The sequence below is a fragment of the Diadema antillarum genome, unplaced genomic scaffold (assembly GCF_040938485.1).
Source record: "Diadema antillarum isolate AM-2024a unplaced genomic scaffold, OU_Dant_1.0 seq00001754_RagTag, whole genome shotgun sequence".
NCBI classification, from domain to species: Eukaryota; Metazoa; Echinodermata; class Echinoidea; order Diadematoida; family Diadematidae; genus Diadema; species Diadema antillarum.
The window spans coordinates 770243-779846 of NW_027272436.1; the positions used below are offsets into that span (position 1 = coordinate 770243).

Genomic DNA, 9604 nt, shown 5'->3' on the forward strand with positions numbered 1-9604 from the left:
GATAAGTTCGAGATCACTGTTCGTTCCCGATTGTGTTCGCGACATTTCGACAGAGAACAAATAAAGAAAAAAGATGGGCATTCCATGACGATATACTGTATATCCGGGTGGGTGAATATTTTCCAGCATATTTTCAGCGTATGCAGAGATGACTGATCTGTGATGTACGCCGTACCGGTATGTGTTAGCTTATGCGCTGCGTGCAGTGAGTGGTGCATGCATGCTAGCTATAGCAAGAAAGGCCGGCCGCTGGCGGCGGGGACTACAGTGTACGAGTATGACAGGCCTGGCCACTCGCTGGCTCGGGCAGTACAGCGGCCTACTGTACTAGTACATGTACTAGTATCCGTGGTCGGCGCTGCGCTATAGGTAAGGTACACGTACGCGCACGCTAGCGTTGTGCAAATTATGCCCCGCGCCGAAGTGCCCTTGCTACCAAGTGAACTAAATCTTGACGAGAAAGCCACATCCGGGTACTTTTTACGTCATTGGCGATAGCGAGAATTGATATTCCCATTTTGAGTTACAAGCATTGAATTGGCAAGAATCTTAATAACAATTTGCGGGTAGGTGGATTGGGTTTGTTTCATCCACCTCTGAATACTATAGATGACATTGGAGTGGAAGGTCCAAAACACAATCACAAGTAACTTTACGATATGTTACGCCCACTAAAATCTAGTTACTGTAAATGTCTGCATTTTCGCGCAATTAATTTTTCGCACTGAGCGGCTCAAAAACATACCGGGTTCTTGAATTTGCCCCGCATGGTTGTCAACCCGTTTAAAATGTGCAGAGAAAAATTGTGAAGATGCTTTTGCGGGTTATAGAATTTGTGCTCACCAAAAAGTAGCACGAAATGCGCTAAAATAATGTACCGCAAAAATTGTGTCTTTACAGTATACATATGTGGTTGTGCAGGTTGGAGGATGAAGAAAAATTCACTTTGGGGGAAAGGGGTTACAAAAATTGTTTTTGAGGGCATGGGATTGGTCAAAGTAGAGGGTTTTTCTTTTCCACCGTTTCCTATGTTTACACCCAACCAAAACACATAATTTGGGTCCCTCTTTCTGCTGGTATCCTTTTGCCACAGTCACTAAGGTTTGTATCTTTCATTTCAAAGCACAAAAGAGAGTTTTCAAAGAGTCACTTATATCGCAGGGCATAAGATTAACTAATATTTGGCATAAACAGGTTAAAAACAACAGTACTGCATGCAACAGCTTTGATTGATCAAATACTACAAGATGTTTCTTCATTCTTAAGTCTTTCCTGGACAGATCTTTTAATTCATCAATGCCAAATATGTTGACATGGTAATGACATTTTTTACATAATACAAGCCATACAAAAACACTGTCAATATGGAAAACTCCCCCATAATTTGAGCAGCTGACTTGAAATTTGGCTTATGTGACCGCTAGCTTAGTCCCTCATCAATATCTAACTATGTGTTGCCAAGGTACCAATTCTTAGAATGAAAATCACACAGAAATGTTGTGCATTGAGCAAACTCCTTCAGGTTCTTTTTATTTCTGCTTGTTTGTTTTGTTTTTGTTTTTTAATTGTAAAAAAATTCATGGCAGTTTACCAGTACAGAAGGGTTAGGCCAGGGTATTCGGTGATATTCTAGTGATAAGTATGGGTATTATTTAAAGGCAGTCCACTTTCAGCACTCTTTCTCCAAAGCCATGCAGGACACTTCAACTTCAGCTTCAGCAGCAGCAGCAACAGCAGCTCCTGTACACAGAACATAAATCAGTACATTTTTGGACAATAGGAACACAGTGCCTACATGTACATTGTACTTTATATCAATCTGAATGAATACTGAAGTCCTTGATTGCATGGAAGTTAAAGACCTGGTAGTGTGGGGATTCATTGGCGGCCTGATTCACTCGCTGCCCATTGGGGAACATTTGAAAAGCATGATTACCATTCAGCGAATATGTGACCAGGTAACCGTGACTCCCGTTAAGAGTCTTCGACTGTGTGTGTACTTACATAGAGATCTGTGATAACAGTTGTACACAATAAGAAGCGTATCTTTGCTCACCTGATCACACATGGAGAAACAGCCATGCGATGCAGAGGACTGTTGCCAAGAGGTTCCTGCTCTCTCTAGGAGCCTGACGTGCTGACCAATATTAGAGGGATGGTCCAGGGATTGGGTTCACATCATTTGCAAGGCAATCCTGGAGCTTAGAAACAACAATGAAATGACACAATAGAGATGCATTTTAAATAACATCTAGCATATCAGCTCAGTACACACATGATCAAGAAAACAAAACAAAACATAAGACTTAACTAAAAGATGTTGGCCAGGGCATAATGCTGTCAAAAGACAATCATCAAAACTGTCTAAAGCTACCACATTTGATTTGAGCAACTAAGTGGAACTGCCTCTTAGCTCCAAAGAGTATTTGTATAATCACTAAAATGGGTAACACATGATTCATGTATCAAATGTTGCATTTCTACAATATCCTAGGGAAACTGTAAAATATACAAAACAAAACTCTTTCCTTGTCAGCAAAATTTATTGTGATACAATGATTTAGAAGAAGTAACTTGTGAGATGAGACATGTCATATGACAGTTTGACTTGAAGACCAAGTAGTCTTGGGGGGGGGGGGGGGAGACCCAAAAGGCTTAACTGTACTTATTCTCATGAAGCTGATATTTAAAATGGTCTCAAACAGGTGTTGGCAACCTCTTGATTGTTGTCTAAATTATTAAACACAACAACAAATGGTACATTGCTAAACAATACACTTCACAGTATTCTTGTGACCTCCCAGAGCTAGTACTGAACATAGCAACACTGAAAGGTCAATATATTGTAAACAAGATCAATGAGCTCAGATAAATGAATATAGATTAATCAAACGGTTTCATACGAACGAGACTGATAATCTCATCATTGCTCATTGCTGTTGACGTTTGAACAGCTACAAGATCAATTTTCTGTCACAGGAAAAGTATTATTGCACCATTATTACTCCACATAGAACAAAGCATCCTTCATTAACCTTGGTGAGAGAAAAAATATGAAATCAAATCGGCAGTTTGACATTTCTAATTCACATGTAGTTATTCTAGTTTGTAAAACGACCAAAATTTATATGTTCTAGTACATTGTATGTTTAGGTTTGCCAAGATGAACAGAGGAAAGTGAGATACATCAGAATAATACACAGCAACACAATAACATTATTTCTTACCATAAAGCAGCATGTGGAAGTCTTCATCTTCTTCAGGTAATATCTCATTTTGCGGTACAACCTGTTGTCACGGAAATTTAAAAGAGGAGCATGTTGAAAACTGCAGTTTTCTTCAGGTTGCAAAATTAATGCCATATCTATTGAAAAGAATCTGAACTTTTTACTATTCCTCAATAACTTATCACTGAAGTTAGTTCTGTACTTCTGCCCACTAACGATGCTGTCCTTTCGTAAAAACACAGATTAGAATTGGGCTTGAGTATTTTGTGTCATCTTCATCTGTACTGCTCAGCAATATGCTTTTATTATACATGCATCACTCCTTGTAGCAAAACTTTAATCAAGTAAACACTGTGACTGTGATAACATGTGCAGACACACTTTCATAATCACAAAAGTTTTATTATCTGCTTCAATAGTTTGCTTCCCTTGAGCCAAGTTCCCTTTTAACACTACATCTTTTATCATTACGGATGTAACTTCAGAGCATTGTAGATACTTGGTAGTTAAATGCAATGATGCATTGTTGTTTCATCACACTCCATATCACACATAATGAAATGAATTAAATCTCGAGTCTCATAAACCATCTCCAAGTTTAGAGCTCTGAAAATAAATATTCCTCTTCAGTATGTTGGTCTGTTTCTCCCTAACCCACACGTACCAATTTAGATCTACCAGGTACTTGAGGCAATCTCAGTATCCAATGTGTCATTCATTAATATGTCAGACATATGCTTGTTATAAAACATCATTGATTGCCTGGCAAGTTAACAGGGGAGGGTGGTTGTCCCTGTCATTGTTAGCTAGTCACAAACCATTTAAAAAGTATACACATGACACATAACATGATCTTGCCATGCCTGTGAGAATTCAATTTCACTTGCAGTCAGTTCTTACCTCAAGTCTGCAGCTCCAACACTGTCCATTCCCAACAACTCTGCAAAGGCAAGGAAATATATTAAATGATTATATTTATGCAATTTTATACGTATATCAGAGACAACAGATTCTTGCCATAAAACCACATTCAGTTGCTTTGTAAACAACATTGTTGTTTTTTCAGAACAGGTCTGTGTAAGCATGTAAATCATCATAATGTGGTCATATTTTCACTTACTGCATATTTTAACAACTGTAAAGCAACACACACACAATAAAAACATTAACAAACAAACAAGCAGTTAATGCTAATTCTGACATAAGCAAACAAATAAAACAACTTACTGAACTAAAAACGATGGGGCCATCACTTTCAGTTGACGAGAGCTTGGGATAAAGCCAAGCATACCCACTGCACGAGAACTTCACAGGTTGCTGTAGGCAAAGAAAGAGAATATTGCTTGTAAATGATTACAGAAACATTGGCACCAACACTAAGCATTAAAAGGTACCGTAGAATGACTCAAAGGCTTTCTCAGATAATCTTCATGAATAGGGAACGAAGAATTTTCTTCACAGAATCACTCAAAGCGAGCTGAGATTATCATCACTGTAATGCCTTTCTCACATGAAATGTTGGCCATGATACTTTTCACAAGATAAAGGGTACAAGGGATGTAGGTCATCTTTTGAGGCTGAAAGCTCTTGTGAAGAAAGCGTGACAGCTACAATATTCATTTTAATAGTAACTTTGATGGTGTTCCGGGGTATAGAAGGTAAGGCTATGGCCTTTGATGGTCATCACAAAGCAGACCTTTTCTTCACATTTGAGTTCCAGAACACAAGCTTAAAAAAAAAAAAGGAAAAAGTGCACACTAACCACTATGACAGACGGCTGTGCCAAACACACAGGCGTGGACCTGCCTGCTTATTACCTCCACCAAGGCAAGGGGTTACGTTTGTGTCAGCATCGGTCTGTTTGTTTGTCAGACAGTTGTACATGGATTTGGATGAAACCTACAGCAAAAGTTGATCATGACACAAGGAGCAGCTGATTAAAATCTGGTAATGGTTCTGATAACCCTCTGAAACCAGGATACTTTATTTGCATTTATATTTTTGAAGGATTCCATTAGCTAACGGGGTCAACAAACGGAGTTACATGTGATATGTACACTGAGCGGGCGCTCGAGGTGGAGCGTGCAGCTGGCGCTGCTGAGGTAGACAAAACAGTAAGGCTTCTTTATCACAGAAAAATAAGGGCGATTTTCAGCATGCATGTATGGGTGGAAAATAAGCTGCTTAGTGGAGATCTGCACTCTCTAGTGCTTTTCTAGCTTACATGGTAAATTTCACATTTTTTACCATGATTCAGTATCTTACCTGATTACCTCCAAGACAGGTGGACTCCTGGTACTTGTCTGCTTACAAAGTCTTGTACAGTGTACCAAAATAATTTCTGACCCTTCTTCCTTCCTCCATCCACCAACACCTGCAACCGGTCAGTCTCAGTCCTGCCATGCCTGACCTTCTGCTTGACCTTCAATGTAGAGGGGAACCAAAGAGGAATTTACAGAGGATTTGGTTTGGGCCAAATCAAAAATAAATGTGTATGTGATACGGTACCAAGGAATGCTGGAGAAAATGGCATTCTCAGATAATCTTCATAAATAGGGAACGAAGAATTTTCTTCACAGAGTCACTCAAAGCGAGCTGAGATTATCATCATGGAATGCTCCAGTACAGTAGGTCTTGTTGTCAAAAGAATCTAAAACTTTGATTTCTGCCTGAGAAACAAGTTTTAATAAGAGTGGAAATAAGTATTTTCGTATTATTTCTCATTGGGAAAACATTCCAATTATAAAATGCATCATCAATATCAGAGTGCAGAGTAAGCATCTCCTGATTATCATCCACAGTTTGAAAGGGAAAAAAAATTCAAACGCCTAAAGCCAAGGCAAAAATGTCTTTTTTGACAGCCATTTACAAAGCCTATCTAATACTAGTACCTCAATAGATTTCTGCCTATGTCTGCATCTGTATGCAGAACTGGGAAATGAGAGAGAAGCCTACTCACACTCACAGCACACTTGATTAATTCCATTAAACTTGTGTGAATTTCAAGCTTGATACGAGTGGCTCCATTTCTACTTCTGACTCTAATTCATGTACTGCACTGATAGTGATACAGTGCACTCCCGTTACAACGAACACGGTTATAACGAAATTTCGTTATAACGAAGTAAGTCTTCTGGTCCCAAAATTATCACCATTAAAGTCTATGGTGCAAAATTCGCTTATAACGAACACGGTTATAGCGAAATTTCCGTTATAACGAAGTCTTTTCGGAGCACCACAGACAAAGAAAAACAAAAGAAATGTGCTCCATTATAACGAAATGCGAATATTGCTTTTGAAAATACGTAGCGGAACAAGCATTTATAGCGTCTCTGCATGGGTGAACGCAACACACCACTGTGTGTTCGCTCCTTGTGTCACGCACAGTTTCTGAGGGGAACTTGCGTTTATTATTGTAATACAGTTATCCCATCACATTTCACATAGCTTTTCAGTGCAAGATGAGTATTCAGCAAACAGAATATGATATATATACATGGTTTTTCTTGTTTTCGTTATATATTGTATTTGTTCGGTTATAACGAAAGAAAACTGCCGGTCCCGAGCATTTCGTTATAACGGGAGTGCACTGTATTCATATTGTATTGTGATATGACATGTATGGTTCTGTGCCCAAACACTGCGCAATCTAATATTCTAATATCATTACCATCCTGTTTGGGGCGTTTCAAATACAGTGCACTCCCGTTATAACGAACACGGTTATAACGAAATTCCGGTTATAACAAAGTAAAAATTTTGGCTGCAATGTCATCCACTCTATGTATTTCTATTGTTTATTTGTTCAGTTCTAACGAAATTCCGATATAACAAAAGAAAACTGCCGGCCCCGAGGACTTCGTTATAACGGGAGTCCACTGTACATCATACATGTTCATACTTGCATAAACATACAGGGATAGGGTCTAACGTCACACAAAACCTTTAGAGTTTAGACTAGAGTTAGCACTTTATTTTCTTTCTCCCTCTTTCTTCCGGGGGGGGGGGGGGGGGGGGGGGGGGGGGGGGGGGGCAGGATTCAGTATTTGTCTTAATTGTGACTTTAGCCTTAGGGTTTAGTATTCTTACTCTTTAAAGTTCAAACAGCCTGAACCCGTAGGAAGAAGGCTGAACAGAAGCCGAGGCTGACTTGTAAGTTGTGCGGCGGTCTTGACTTGATGTTGGTCAATCTCATGTTAGTAATGGAGATCCGAGACTCACTCTCGCTAGTCTCACCACTGCATTGGCCAAGCTTGATCACCTGAGCTGAGGCTGTTAATCTGTCTGTGCAATCAAAATTTCACAACCAAAGAAGAAGAAAAATTTGACAATATCAGATTAAATATGGTCATACTGTGGAGTGGTGTGCTGCGTGTGCATGATTCCATGAAACATAGTTACTCATATACTAGTTCAGTGCAGCCTTGAAGTCATATAAAGCAAGTGGCCCAACGTTCGACATCAAAAGCAGCGGAAGCAAAATAGCGTGCATAATCCGAACGCGACCATCGTTCGGCCCCCTATTGTTCGGCCCCATATGTCCATGCATCAACATGCGCAACGTACCGTGCCGTGCGCTCGCCCTGCCTATGTGAATAGCGCACAAACTGTATACATACTGTAGTACATCGCACTACGAGAGTGCGGTACTATGTACTCACACACTGCGTGAGAGATTCAACGCATTCACAACACGTTGCGATCGAACACTGGTGATACAGCAAATTCTGGCACAGGTGGCATGCAAAATATAAATATCGCATAAACGTCCAATTTATCTCAGAAACGGCTGCAATCATGGCTGTAAGTGTACTTGCAGTGTAGATTCAATGCAGATAAACGGACTAGTACAAAGGTTGTAACTTCAAAACTTGGAATGAAACGAGTCCATATGTGTTGCTATGCAACTTTACTTACCTGTTAACAATAACACTTTATTTAATACCTGTTGAATAACTGCGACCGGCAGCCCCATTCGCACAGCGTAATGGGGCTGTGCACTGTAGCATTCACGATCATGACAAGCGAGTATCGCGAATAAATGTCAATTTAAAATCGAACAATTCTTTCAATTTGAAGACTCACCAGTTAAGTTCTTCTTCTTCTTGTCAGTACAGTAGTCTGCTTCCTTCAACCTTGAAGATTCTTGCAGTTGAAGTATTGACAACAGGCTTCGGGCAACGTTTGGTTCTGCTAATAGTCCCTTTCTGTTCGAATTGATGTCTAAATGTGACTCTGTCGATAGGAACCTGGGAGAGATACACTGAATTGACGGCCAGCGCATACGCACAAAAACATCTTAATACAGTCTGTCATGTGTGCGCATGCGCTGGTCGTCAATTCAGCATATTTCTCCCAGGTTCGTCTCGACCGAGTCACATTAAGTCATCAATTCGAACAGAAAGGGACCATTGGCAGAGTCAAACGTTACCTGAAGCCTGTTGGTCAATTCCATTGTGACTTATGGGACAAAGTGACAATTTTTGGCAATTTCAAACCAGTATTTTGAGAAAATAGTTACAACAAATGCATTTTTCTCAGTTCATGGTTAGATCCATCATATCACAGTTTATGAAAACACCATACTTAGTTTGAAAAGTATCATTGCATTACGTACAGCAACGAAAAATTGCTGTCGTGACTTATGGGACATCTGAGGACCACTGTTTTTCACGTGGGAAAGTAAGTTCTGAAATATTCTTACACACAGAGACTCTGGAAAGATATTTTCTTTCCTGAATGTAGCAAAGGGTTGGTGCTTACCCTGAGCCAAGTGGTATGAATATCTTCTCATTGGTACAGTAGCAGGATAGGGAAAACCAGTGTGACTGATGGGACACAAAAACGTGACTTATGGGACGCTATCAACTACCACATTTTGAGATTGAGAGAATAATATTTACTGATGCAGGAACAAGTTCTAGAACATCATAAAACCAATCTATGACCAAAGAACATTCAGAAAATAAGCCATCTGAGAATTACACAAGCTGTATTATGGTCATAATAGTGTATCAGAAATGATACATAAATTCTGCAAAAATTGGCAATTTTCATGAAAAATGAAGGTTTTTCGGACATAACTCCACTCCACGTTCACCGATGTCCACATCACCGATGTCCACAAATGAGGTATCAAAATATCCGTTGTGAAAGGCTGCTTTGAGTAAACAATACCAGATCATCTAATTAAGCTTCATTAATCATCTATACTCAATAGTTTGATTATCATAAAATGCAACCTTTCCATGGAATTGACCTGTTGTCAATGCTTCAACTTTACTAGTAAGTCTTCAAATTGAAAAAATTGTTCGATTTTAACAAAGTTGATATCTATCCGCGATATTCGCTTGTCATGATCGTGAATGCTACAATGC

The 9604-nt window shown here is 39.5% G+C and overlaps 1 long non-coding RNA gene across 1 annotated transcript; it reads right to left on the reverse strand.

The window, feature by feature from the left end:
- Nucleotides 1-4125: 4125 nt before the first annotated feature.
- On the reverse strand, nt 4126-7408 carry LOC139712049 (uncharacterized). The gene is made up of 4 exons (XR_011709552.1): nt 7317-7408; nt 5493-5649; nt 4455-4544; nt 4126-4167 (listed from the first exon to the last, which is right to left on the reverse strand). It is a non-coding gene; the product is annotated as an uncharacterized lncRNA (long non-coding RNA).
- Nucleotides 7409-9604: the final 2196 nt, after the last annotated feature.